Genomic DNA, 12,249 nt, shown 5'->3' on the forward strand with positions numbered 1-12,249 from the left:
TGAAAGATGAACAGTACTATTTATATATGAAATGTTTTGAAAGGAAGTTACATGAGCAGAGAAAATTGAAGAATATTAATCCTGAGTGTTTTTTCTGTTATGCGGTCAACAGATTTTTTTCACCTGTCCATGGGATTCTTTACTTCTTTTTGTTTAATTGAGAAATGCATAATAAAATTTTGTAAATGCTGCATGATAATTTTATTAAGAAAATAAAAGATCTGCTATACAGTATCAATGTACAAAATTTCAATCAAGATCTGGCCAGCAGATCATCAAAAGACACTTTAAAAAGAAAATTAATATTGAATTGTTTCAAATTGTTTCCAGCAGGCATCTGTACTAGGCCCAGTGCTATTCAGTATTCCCAGCAGTGATCCAGAGGTGCAAATACAAATTACCATGCTAAGGATCTGAGGATGACAGAAAGATTTCTCAGTGAGTACAGAATCATGAAACCAAGGAAGAGGAGATCTCTTTATCAGCTAGGCCCATTGCAAGAAATGAGCATTTTAGGAGAGATAAACGCATAGTTAAATATAATACAAATAGATTTCACCCCCCAAAAATACCCCAAAAATGGGATACAGTGACATGGAATGCCTCAACTCTACAAGGATTTATGGGACCAGCAACTCAGCATGAGCTCCCACCATGAAGCTGCATGAACACAGAATGTAATCCTCGAATCCTGACGCAGCTGTTGGAATAAATTCCACAGATCTGTTGTCCATATTTTGATGAGAATGGTGGAAAAAGAAATGGAGACTTCACAAAATTGCATTTAAAATTAATTTGAGAGCAGAAGAAAATTATTTGCTGTAAAAGCATAAACTCAATGTCTTTGATTATCAAAAAGGAGGGTTGAGTATTACGTGATTAAAGGTTATAGATTATGGGAGAAAACCCTCATATGCAGATTCTTTATCCTGAAGGGGAATGTAACAACACACCCAACTACTCCCACCATCACCCCAAATACATAAATAAATAAATAAATAAGCTGAACACTGAAAAATCAGAAACAAATTAGTTTTTACTAATGAAAATGAAGGTGAAATATATTACCCAAAAATGATGAATCATGCCTACTGGCATATCTTCAAATCATGATACAAGTTAAAATTTCATCATAAATTACCTTTTCCTTAGTTAAATAATAACTTTATTGGACTTGATACCAAATAAATGAAATTGATAAAATTTAAAGGTCCATGCCCACAAACTAGCAGCGGTTGGATTTCAGAAATACAAAACAGAATAGAAGAAGTAAGAAATAAAATAGAGACAAATTAGAATGGTCTATTCAAAATTATATATATTGTCTGAAGATCTGTGGCATGACTTGAGACTTTTGTTTTATTTCTAAGTGAGGATCTCTGACTCTAAACCATATGCTCTACTGTGGTATGTATTGCATAACTATGGAAAATGTCTTAATGTAGGTATTTTTCATTCACATAAAATTGTCTGTAAGAATTTATATCCCAGCTGGTATGATGTTATACAGAAACAATATCATGTGTTGTTCTGCAAGTTGTGCATATGTTTAGTTTCTGAGGCCAAAAATCAGGATGTGGTTTGAAGAAAAGTGGGAGGAGTCAACTAGTAAAAGTGTTATACCATATGACAACCTCAAAAAAAAAAAAAAAAAAGAGCATATCAGTTGGGAAAATATATAGCAGAAGCAGAGAGTGCCTTTACTGCAATAACCAGTGATCTGCTGTGCACATGTGCACATTCTTGTACCACTGGAGTTTTAAAAGTATAGCAACCTGTTGTTTGCATAGTCTGAACATCTGTAATGATACAGCAAAATCACTTTTTTGTGACACAATCCGATATTTTGGGCCAGCATTAATAATTCTGAATTTCAGTATATTAGATACATACCAAATTATTAAAACCTTTTATTTATTAAATTGGATACTGGTAATTCAATATTATTATTATTATTATTATTATTATGTTTTCATGTCTAAGACAGGAGACAGGATAGTCATGTCACATTGTAAAGAAGTACACTTATAGGCTTGCTGTTGATCTAATGAGGCTTCTGAGTAATTCTCTGCTAGAGGGTAGTGGACTGCAAGTCAATTTAGTGGGTTTTAAGGATATCAGAATGATAGAACTCATGATTTGGAAAGTGTCCAACTTGTAAATTATTTAACATACCTCATCCTCAGGTGAGTCATGCATCTCCTTAAGTCTGAAAATGTTTTACTGCCAGACCTGATATGACCAATTGGAAATATGTTTTTATCCTTGAATTAACATACTAGGTCTCCTTGTGTATTTAACCTGGTTTAGAGATTCACAGTGAATTGAAAGTAAACAGCTTCAATCTCAGTAGCACATATATTAATTTCAAAAAATTGAAAATATCTTCAAAAGCAGTTTATATACATCTACTCTTGATATATAAACCGGCTGGAATAGTAGGAAATCACATTTGTAGCTCCATGACTGTTTTCTCTATTTATTTTATTTTTATTCATGTTGAAATTTTCAGGTTCCATATAGACACATTATTCACCTAAATTTCTCTATTATGTTCAATCAAGTTTTCAGTAATTATTTTTTAATTCTGTGTTTTCTAACTGCTAATGAAAGTAAATAATCACCAGATGTAATGAAATTCTGCTTCTTGAACTTATGCAAGTATTGCAGTTAAAGTTACTTGAAATAAAAACATACACAAGTTAGTCATTTTCACAATTAAAACATAAGCCCCAAAGATGCTCCTATTTATTTAAATCACTCTGGGTTTAATTAAAGACAGATAACAAATTGTTATCAAGTGTTTGTCTCTATTTGAGTCTTTAATTTACCAACAATTATAACATATCCATTTTTATCATATAGTAATTATGGTTTCTTCTTTTATAATAGAGCCTGATACATTTGATGGCATCTCGTGAGCATGTCAGTGGTATATGACAACCATTTCATAGACCTGTGCTTCAGCTGTGAGCTGGCACCTACCACTGGCAAAAATGCAGGTAACAGACACTATTGCCCCTTCACTGATAACCTAAAGAGAAAAATGTTGCATTCCCACTTTTGATATTATGTTAAAACATCTTAATTCTGTATCTGGTTTGTTAATTTTCTTTCCTACCCGAGATGCTGAAAGCTTCAGACAGGAATCAAATTATGGGGTTTTTTATGTCTCTAGCCTTATAAACTTGGGCCCTTGTTCCAGGCCAGAACACATTTCAAGACTGTTTGCAAGAGCACAGAGCTACACTCAGGGTCAAGGTACAGGATATGCCAGAGGACAAATCTTCTTCACAGTCCCATTGCATAGCTCTGTGGTGACAACCAGCCACACTTGAGCAGAGCTAAAGGCTGGCAACATGGGGCAGGGGTCAGGAGACACACCACCCTCAGCACGCTCCTTGCCCGTTGTCAGAATAAATGTGATTAGTACTGCCAGAATAAACCGTGGAGAGGCTATTGGCTTGTTGTATTTTATATTTATATAGGTTTTCTACAGGTTCCACTAATTTCCTGTTAATTTCCTTTCCTGTATCATAAAATATGCACAGCCATATAGCAACAGTTCTTTTCTGTCACCAAAATTCTCTACAGGAGATTCACAACACAAGTCTCTTTTTCTTTTTTTATTTTGTTCTGTCAAGAAATAATAATTAAACCAGCCTTCTTATCTAATGGGAAAGACATGGCATTTAAGATGTTAGCCAGACAAAATGTTGCTGAAAGTTCAGTAGCTGAAATAAAGACATGGGCCATACTAATTTCAAGTTTTTGTGAGGATGACAGAATTCTGATAATGATGGGATCTCCTAAAAGAGGCTTTTTTATTCACAGCAACCCTCCTTTCTCTCAGGCTCCAGAGACCTGCATGTTCCAGGGATGATACCAAAAATCTGTCCATTAAACAGTTAAAAAAAAAAACAACAAAAAACAAAGCAAATCCAATAAACACCGCATTTAAACTTTGCCTTCACTGCCTTAGAGAACCACCTCTTTCAGGTTGTGTAGTCCAAACTTTTATTTTAAAATCATGAGGTCCAATAGGCAATTTTAAATACACTATGAAACACCTTTCTCTTTCATTGTGAAACTTCTAGAGACTGCACTGCACTACACTAGAAAAAAGTGGGCATTATCATCTTCTATTTGCAGATAGGGCAACTACGATTAAATGCCCAACACACTTCTGAAGTAGCAGCAAAGAACAGGCCCTGGATGATTCTTTCAAGCTACCCTAAGCAATCTGTCAAACAAATATTTTTTTTCCCCTGCCTGAAGACTTTCTTCACTGTGAAAAGTCTTTTTTTGTTTCCCATTATTTTTTAAGAAAATTAGACAATTTCTCTAGGTTTTTTTTGTTTATATTATCTTTATTATTTCAGAGATCCTCTTGTAGTTTGGAAAAATAATAACTTTCCAGGCTGCATTTATTCATTTCTGTTGAATAACCTTGATGTCTTAGTGCTTCCTTTGTGAATGGAAAAAAAAAGTCATTACTTGTGCTTCCCCTTAACATCTACATTCTCCCACTTGGTACAGAAACTCTTACTGATGTGTCTGGAAATTGTACTAATTGTCACTAAATTCAAGGGCTTGATTCAAGAAAACATGTCTAAACCAGGAAAGGAAAAAAAGACAGTGCAACATTAAAACACATAGTTAAACATTTACTTACATTTGTATCCAAAAAGATAAATAAATACTGAGTTGGAAGGGTGATAAAACAGTAAAATTCATTGCATGAATCAATAATTTTCCTTAATAAATAGTCTGTGGTCATAATGAATTAAAAGATAATCTCCTTCAGTTTAAAACAATCTTAAGAAGGGTCAAAGATGTGTCCTGCAAGCTCTGACAGACACTTTATGTAGTCATTCATTGTAAGCAACGACAGAAACATCCCATCTTCCATGTTCCTCTGGTAGGAAAAAAATCATATAATACAATGAAATAGAATTTAAACAAATTTAAAACAATAAGACTTTTCTGCCCTAGACTATGTCCCATTTCTTTCACAGCTTTCGGAAGCCTTAATGGTTTATAGCAGTGGGCAACAAAGAGTGACCTCTGAACAGCCGGTTCCAGGATTTAGACATGTAAATAATTTTTTCTTTTCGAACTTGAAAATGAAGGCTACAGTTTGCTCTGCCACCACTCATGGGGCTTTTTCTGATGACACAGATGTAGAAGCTTTGAGTAAAATGGAAATGTTAGTTGCCAGAAGCATAACCGTGAGCAAATCCTGGTAGGCAAGGTCTCTCATCCTGTTGCAGGTCACCATCTCCTTTCTGTCCCTTGCCTAGTGGCAGGGGCTGTTTCAATGCTGCTGTGATGTGCTGTGCTGGATCTCGAGCTGGTAATGTGACTTGCAAGGTTTTTTCACATGATTACAGGCAAGAGAAGCTTTAAAGTACACAGCCTGTTAAATTCCGGTAAATATGCTACTGCATGTTTTAGAAGGAGCTCCTTACCACATGGTTCACAATTAGTGTGTCCATTTCAGCACTAAAAAGATACCTAGGAAAAGAAAATGTGGTGTAAGTACTAAAAAAGTATCAGAATAGAGCACTTAGACTGAATAATTAATACCATTTTATGTTTTGCAAACATATATTTTAATCATCAAAGATGACTAAGGCTACAAATTCATGTTTATTGACAAGGATATATTTCTTAAGTCATCATTTAAAATGGATTTTTATGGCTGGTCTTAATAACCAAGAGGAAAAACTACTGCACTACATGAACATACTGAAGAGACAAGTTAAATGGCCAAAAAGATTCTCTAACTCACTAAGCAAAAAGGCAATCGGGCAGTTATTGAGGCAAAACAAAGAAAGAATTGTCCTATTCTCCCTGTATCTATCATTTTAAATATGAGTAAAATAACCAGTTAGTCTAAAAAGACAAAGTTAACAAATTTTCCAGGCTTGCAACACATATGAGTTTGGATTATGAGTTTACATAACTAATGATCATCATAGGTCTGCTTCATAATGCTGACTTCAGCAAAAGTACTACCAGGAAACATGTTTTATTACCAAAATATAACATTTTCTCACCTCATTTTTACCAGTGACGACACTTCCTTCTGCTTCACATGGTTCTACTTCCCCTCACATTTCTTCATGTTCTTAAATAATTATCATAATTTAATCCAAATAATCCAGTTCCCTTTTAAGAATTTTTCCATTAGTGTGCTTAATAGTTTAAGCAGAAATATAGTCCAAAACATTTTGCTCTCCTGAGGCATATAATAGTTGCACACAAAAGATAGCTTCCTATAGCTTCCTATGGTACCAGGGTTGCGCCATGAAGTTTACGTAACATTTGAAAAAGTTGTATCCTGATTCTGCAGTATCTTATATTTCTGCATTGGCACGAGTTAGTACTTCATATAAGTATAGCCTGACTATGCTTTCTGACCATAACACTGCCAGCTACCAAAGGAAGTAGTTTCAGTCTGTTCTAGCTAAATGTCACACCCCAGACGAAGATTACTGCTCCTTCAGAGCTGCAGGTGAAGCTGCTTGTGGAGCCACTTCTTTACTCAACTCAGCCAGGGTGTACCCAACTAATTTAAATAGGTAACTCAGCAGAGGGGGTGGGGATTGCTCTGGGAATGTAAATTCTGGTACCAAGAAAAGTGATCAGAAGCTTAGGGCAAGATTAAAGTTGTAGTTATAGCTACATATAGCTATAGCTAGAAGAAAACATATTATCAAGAATCAAGTTAAACCTAGTTATATTTTACTATCATAGGACTGTTTCACCAACAGATGATTTTATATTTGAAAAGCGACTAGTATCACTAAGGTAATTCCCAGCTACTAGTAGGAACCTTTCAGGGTGACTTAATACAGTATAAAGTGACTTAAGATCCAAATATGCCTCAGGATGATTTCCACAGGGACGATTTGAAAAGAATACCCCAAAGAAATCCATTGAAGAGTCCATTCTTTAAACATTCCCCAAAGAATTTCTGTCAGCAAAACATGGAAAATGTTAAGCAACAATAACTAAACTTCTGTAACAAAAAAAGGAACTTCTATTCTATGGTTTCCTCACCTGAGCTGGATAGACAGCAATTCATAATTGAAAGATTTATTCAGAATTGAATACATAAAACTCTTAAGAACAGTGTTAAAATACCTTACAGGCATCAACTCTCTCCTTCTTTTGTTTTCGTCACTCATTGGAAAAATACTCCATGTTGTTCAGTTTGTTCCCTAATGTACTGACCAGGAAGAAATAAGTTTACAGTGAATCCACCTTTTTCTTTCTGTTTTGTTTTTTTGTTGGTTTGGTTTGGTTCAGTTTGGTTTGGTTTGGTTTGGTTTGGTTTGGTTTTTGGGGGGGATTTTTTGTGTTGTGATTTTGTTGCTGTTGTTGTTGTTTTTTGTTGGTTGGTTGGTTTGGTTTGGTTTTTGGGGGGGGAGTTTTTGTGATTGGTTGGGGTTTTGGGTTTGGTTCAGGGTTTTTTTTTGTTTTCCCTTAAGTTGTGCTGCATATTGCTGCCTATTTGGACCAAGCACACTTTTATTTAGTACTCTCTATACCTTATTCACATCTGTCAACAAAAAATGCACATCGCAGTCACACACCAAGGCACAAGTCACAAAACTCACAGAAAAAGTAAAAGAAATGATATTTATATGTCATTTTGATAGTCAAGGGAGAAGAAATGTCCCAGTCCCTCTTTCTAAAAATAATGCTTCATACAGGTGTCATCTCTGTATTTCACTGGAGTTATCAAAAGAAAAAAGTTGTCATTTATGGAAGTTGCTTCCTGCTATTGAAATAAAATGATGTGCTTTAAATCACAGTTCAGTTCTTCCATACTTTTCTTCCAAGAAAATCACTCTTACATGTAGGGAAATGGGAAAAAACAGTTTTATTAACCCACCATCAACCTCCCTCTTCTACACAAATAACACACATAAACTCTCTTCTGGTCATCTATTCCTATCAAAAATGGATTTAAAGTATTTGCTGTGTCTTAAAAAAAACCGACCAAACAAAAAGAGTAAAAAATAACAAAATCAGTTACTCCTGCCACCCATAGAAATGATGAGCTGATAAATAACCTCACCATATTGTCTTGTCAGGCATACCTAATAGAGATGAAGAAGTCTAATTAGGGCATTAATTCCACACTGCAGTGCAGTTGCAATGCAACCTCCCATTCACTGATAGGTGCAATACGTGGGTGCAAATTTCTTGGCATCAGCAATCTACTCTTTTGCATTTACATTGCTAAGCAACATCATTGCATTGATTGACTTATGTACACTTCTACACTTTCACCTCTTAGGTACAGAAAAAAAAGATTGATTCCAATTTCAATGCCACACTTTTAAGCAGATGCAGCTCCAATGAATTAGGTGCACTTACTCCTAATTTACAGCCATGGAAGAAAAATAATTTTCTTGATTACCCTACTGTTTAGAAAGCTCTAACTCTTTTGGATAGAATAAAGTTACACTGGTCTAAAACTCACATGACAGTCAGGGGCATAGTTACATGTATTTTTCCACAAGAAGATGGCAGCTGTCCTCAAAGTGTAATGCGAGTTAACTAGGAAAAGGTGATTGACTGATGCTGAGGTTAATTGCTTGTTGGCATGCTAGAAAGCCTATGCTAACAAGTGCTGCTTATAACTAACAAGCGCCAATTATTTCCTTATATTCCACTACATATTATATTATGCTAGGAACTATCCAAACATCCAGAAAGATCCAGACATCCCTGCCCAGATCTGATAAGTTAATGATTTAAGAAAACTATGCAAGTTTCTGATGAAAATGGGTCAGTTCATGTTCCTTATCACAAATGTACAGCTCTTCATATAATGCTATGACTCAGAAAATTTTTGTTAAAGCTATCAATGCACTGAACATATTTGCATAATGAAAGCATAAATAGTTGTCTGATCATAAACTTTGTTTTCTCTGTTGCTGATCAAAAGCTTACACTAACAGATAGTGCTTATTATGTCATTATTAGAAGCCTGTGAAATCTTTAAAATATTTTAATCCTGTTTCCACATCTTTGTGGAAAAAAACTTTTTATATATAATCGGTGACCAACTGCACACACAAGCCTGGAAAAGCTTCCCATTTAATAGGTAGATTATTATGTAAAATATTGCCGAATATTTGTATAATGCATTCACCTGGCTTGAAAAAATGCTGACAGAACTAGAATGCATATCATCATCCATTGTTAAATTGATATTAAATTCATAATTTTGTTGCTAAAGCATCAGTAAATACCAATTTTAATTGCATTAATAAAATATGAATTATGAAAGTAGGATTGTACTAATACACATTTTTCCTATGATAATAAAGATTTAAAATAAGATTAAAAAGTAACATCTCCTCAAGAAAAAGGAAGTTAATGTACCAGAAATTATAGTGCAAAGCAAACCTGCCCCCCACCTCCTCCTAGACAAGTCATCTACCGTGTATCAGTCAGAATAAAACAAGGAAATTTGATCTGAGTAGAAAACTTACCAGTCTTTCAGGGTTTCTTTGCAGTGCTTGGTAAAACTGCACGCTTTGTTATTCCTTGTCTAATTTCAAATGAAACATATGTAATGGCATCACAATGTAGTCGCAAACTTGAAAGCCTTTGGAAATGCATTAATTGTGAATGTTGGGGATTTTAACACCTTTTTCTAACTATTAAGATGCAGAAAGTGTCAAATATGTTGGTAAGCTGTTGAAAAAGGTAAAAAGCACTTAAGCTGTGGTTTGATCTCTCCTAGTCCTGCAGTGCAGAGAACATTTCAGCACAATGCTATCCCAAGAATTCAAAATAATGCAACAAAACTCTAAGCATATGGCTTGTTAGGCAGGCACAGGAGCTCAGCACAGGGTTGGGTGAGGTGACCATAAAAATGAAAATATTTAAGAAAATCCAAGAACATTAAAAATTTTTTTGCAAATATTGTATCAGTATTCCTAGACTGTTATAGAATAGATATGTACATTTCTGTACCCATCAAACACTTAATAAAAGATAACTCCTCTAGGCAATTTGCAAACTATAGTTTCATCTAGATATATGTCAGTGTAAATCAGGAACCTTCAGTTCTCAGTTTTTCTAAACAAGTATGCCATAATCTTTCCTAGCCCTGTTTCCGTCAGACCCTCATAAATCTACCACATTGCTCTGTCTCCTCAGAATGCAGTCAAATTCACAAATATTTTAAAGGTATAGTGAAATACACATATAGCAAGTCCATCATCCTAAGAGGAGTTAGTAATTTCCTTCACCTGCAGTATATATTTCATTTTAACACATCTTTAATAGACACCAACTAATCATGTTTAAAGGCTACCTCTTTATTATTGCCCTTTATCCATAAACTGCTCTTTTCACTGACCTTAATATATAAGGTGAAGATAGGCAATCGTTTGATACAAATGCTTACATATATGATTTTGATTTCAGTATATGTAAGGTAGAACTAGTTGGGCTGGACACAATTTTCTTAATTTACAAGTTCCATTGTAGAATATATATTTTTTGTTCTAAGTCACCTAATACCCTCAGAAATACTGATGACCCTAAAATTCAATGTCTTCCCTTTTTTTTCTATATCCTGTATTTTATAAAAGAATAAAAAACATAATGACATTTTTAATTTCGGATCTTTTAAGAACAAAGTACTATGCGAAATTTATAATATAAAATTCCCTTTTCCTGGAATTACAGTTTTGTATTTATTGAATGCGTTCACAGGCTCCCTTAGGATGTGAAATGTATGGAAATATATGTGCATTACTAAGGAAAGAACTAAATTTATTCTTTCCCCACATCATGCTCTTCTTTGCAGTAGAGGTTTTTAATTCAACACAGAGCTAGAATGAGATGGAGCCAATTTCCTGGTCTATATGTGTGACAAATGTTAAAAGTGGCACAAGATTAACAAATTAGTTGATGTATATATCTTTAAATATTTTTGACGATGTCCCAAATCAAAATGCATGCTTATTTGAAATGAAGATTTCTTTAGAGTTAAGTATTAGAGAGCAACCTTATGAATTCTTGTAATTTTAGGATGGAATGATGCCACATCTGACAACTAAAGAATAGCAACCTGAAAAAAAAGTCTAAGAAGCTTTTTATGGCACATCACTCTAATAATAACAACTTCTATTGCAATAATTGTATATTTAGTGATAAAATACGATCTTTTAATAAGAAGTTTGCTTTGAAAAAATTAATTATTTCAGTACACAGGTATTTCTCTTAAGTATGAATATAGATGTTTTATTAACTATCAAACTATGAAATTCTCTCATGTTAAGCAATGTGTCTGATTAAAGCTTTTTTTTAAATCGAGCAGAGGGAGATCTACAGTATAGACAAGTGTGTCATTATAGAAAGGTTTCTTTATGATGGTTTGAAATAAAAAGTATGGAACTTGACCTTTTTAGCTGACATAGTAATCACCTACTTGATGTAATCCAGATATCTAACACCAAACAATAAAAACATCTGTGACAACAAACCATGTAAAGCTTGGGGAATTATTTAATTTTTTTTAAGAAAAGATAGCAATATTTAATAATCAGATAAGCCTGGACTGGTTCTTCTTACACAAAAACTTTTGTGTTTTGCAAATGCTAGTTTTAAAGGGCTGTAACTTAGAAGTGAAAGTTTTTTAAGCTCGCATGCATATGTTTTGGAGTTACCTCATTCATTCTGCTTTTAGGACCTTGTCACACTCCACCTGTTTTGCTTTTGCTTAAATTACCTCAAAATAATAGCTTTCTTTAGAGGAAAAAAAAAAATCATACGTTTCTACTGACTGTATCCAAACATGATAGTACACTTAAAATTGAAGAGGAGCCATATTCAGGTTGCATGTCTCAGTCACCCAATCTCCCTTTCACGTATCTGTTCATGTTGACAGACTATGTCATAATACATCAACAGAGAGATCAGCATAGAAGAACAAAAATTCATTGCCTGACAGCAAGAGGAAAACTGATTTCTACTATTAAATTAGCAAAAAATATACCAATACTTCACTACCAATAAAGACACCACAGCTAAAAGCATTCACCATATTATAAATTTGAATGAGCAGTGGGAATTTTTTGTTTTAATAATCCTTAAACACAAAAAAAAAAGGGAGGGGGAAGAGGGTGGACTCAAGGATGTCAACATCTTTACAAGCAAAGAATTGATTTCTGGTAAACTATGCCATTACATTTTGATCTTGTTACTCTT

The 12,249-nt window shown here is 34.1% G+C and overlaps 1 long non-coding RNA gene across 1 annotated transcript in view; it reads right to left on the reverse strand.

The window, feature by feature from the left end:
• Positions 1 to 1,018: 1,018 nt before the first annotated feature.
• Positions 1,019 to 12,249, reverse strand: part of LOC116452955 — a 30,492-nt gene continuing 19,261 nt past the window's right edge. Inside the window, exon 2 of the long non-coding RNA XR_004243636.1 lies at positions 1,019 to 5,517. This is a non-coding gene — a long non-coding RNA (uncharacterized LOC116452955). The remainder of the gene's footprint in view (positions 5,518 to 12,249) is intronic.

This window comes from Corvus moneduloides, chromosome 1 (assembly GCF_009650955.1).
Source record: "Corvus moneduloides isolate bCorMon1 chromosome 1, bCorMon1.pri, whole genome shotgun sequence".
Classification (NCBI taxonomy): domain Eukaryota; kingdom Metazoa; phylum Chordata; class Aves; order Passeriformes; family Corvidae; genus Corvus; species Corvus moneduloides.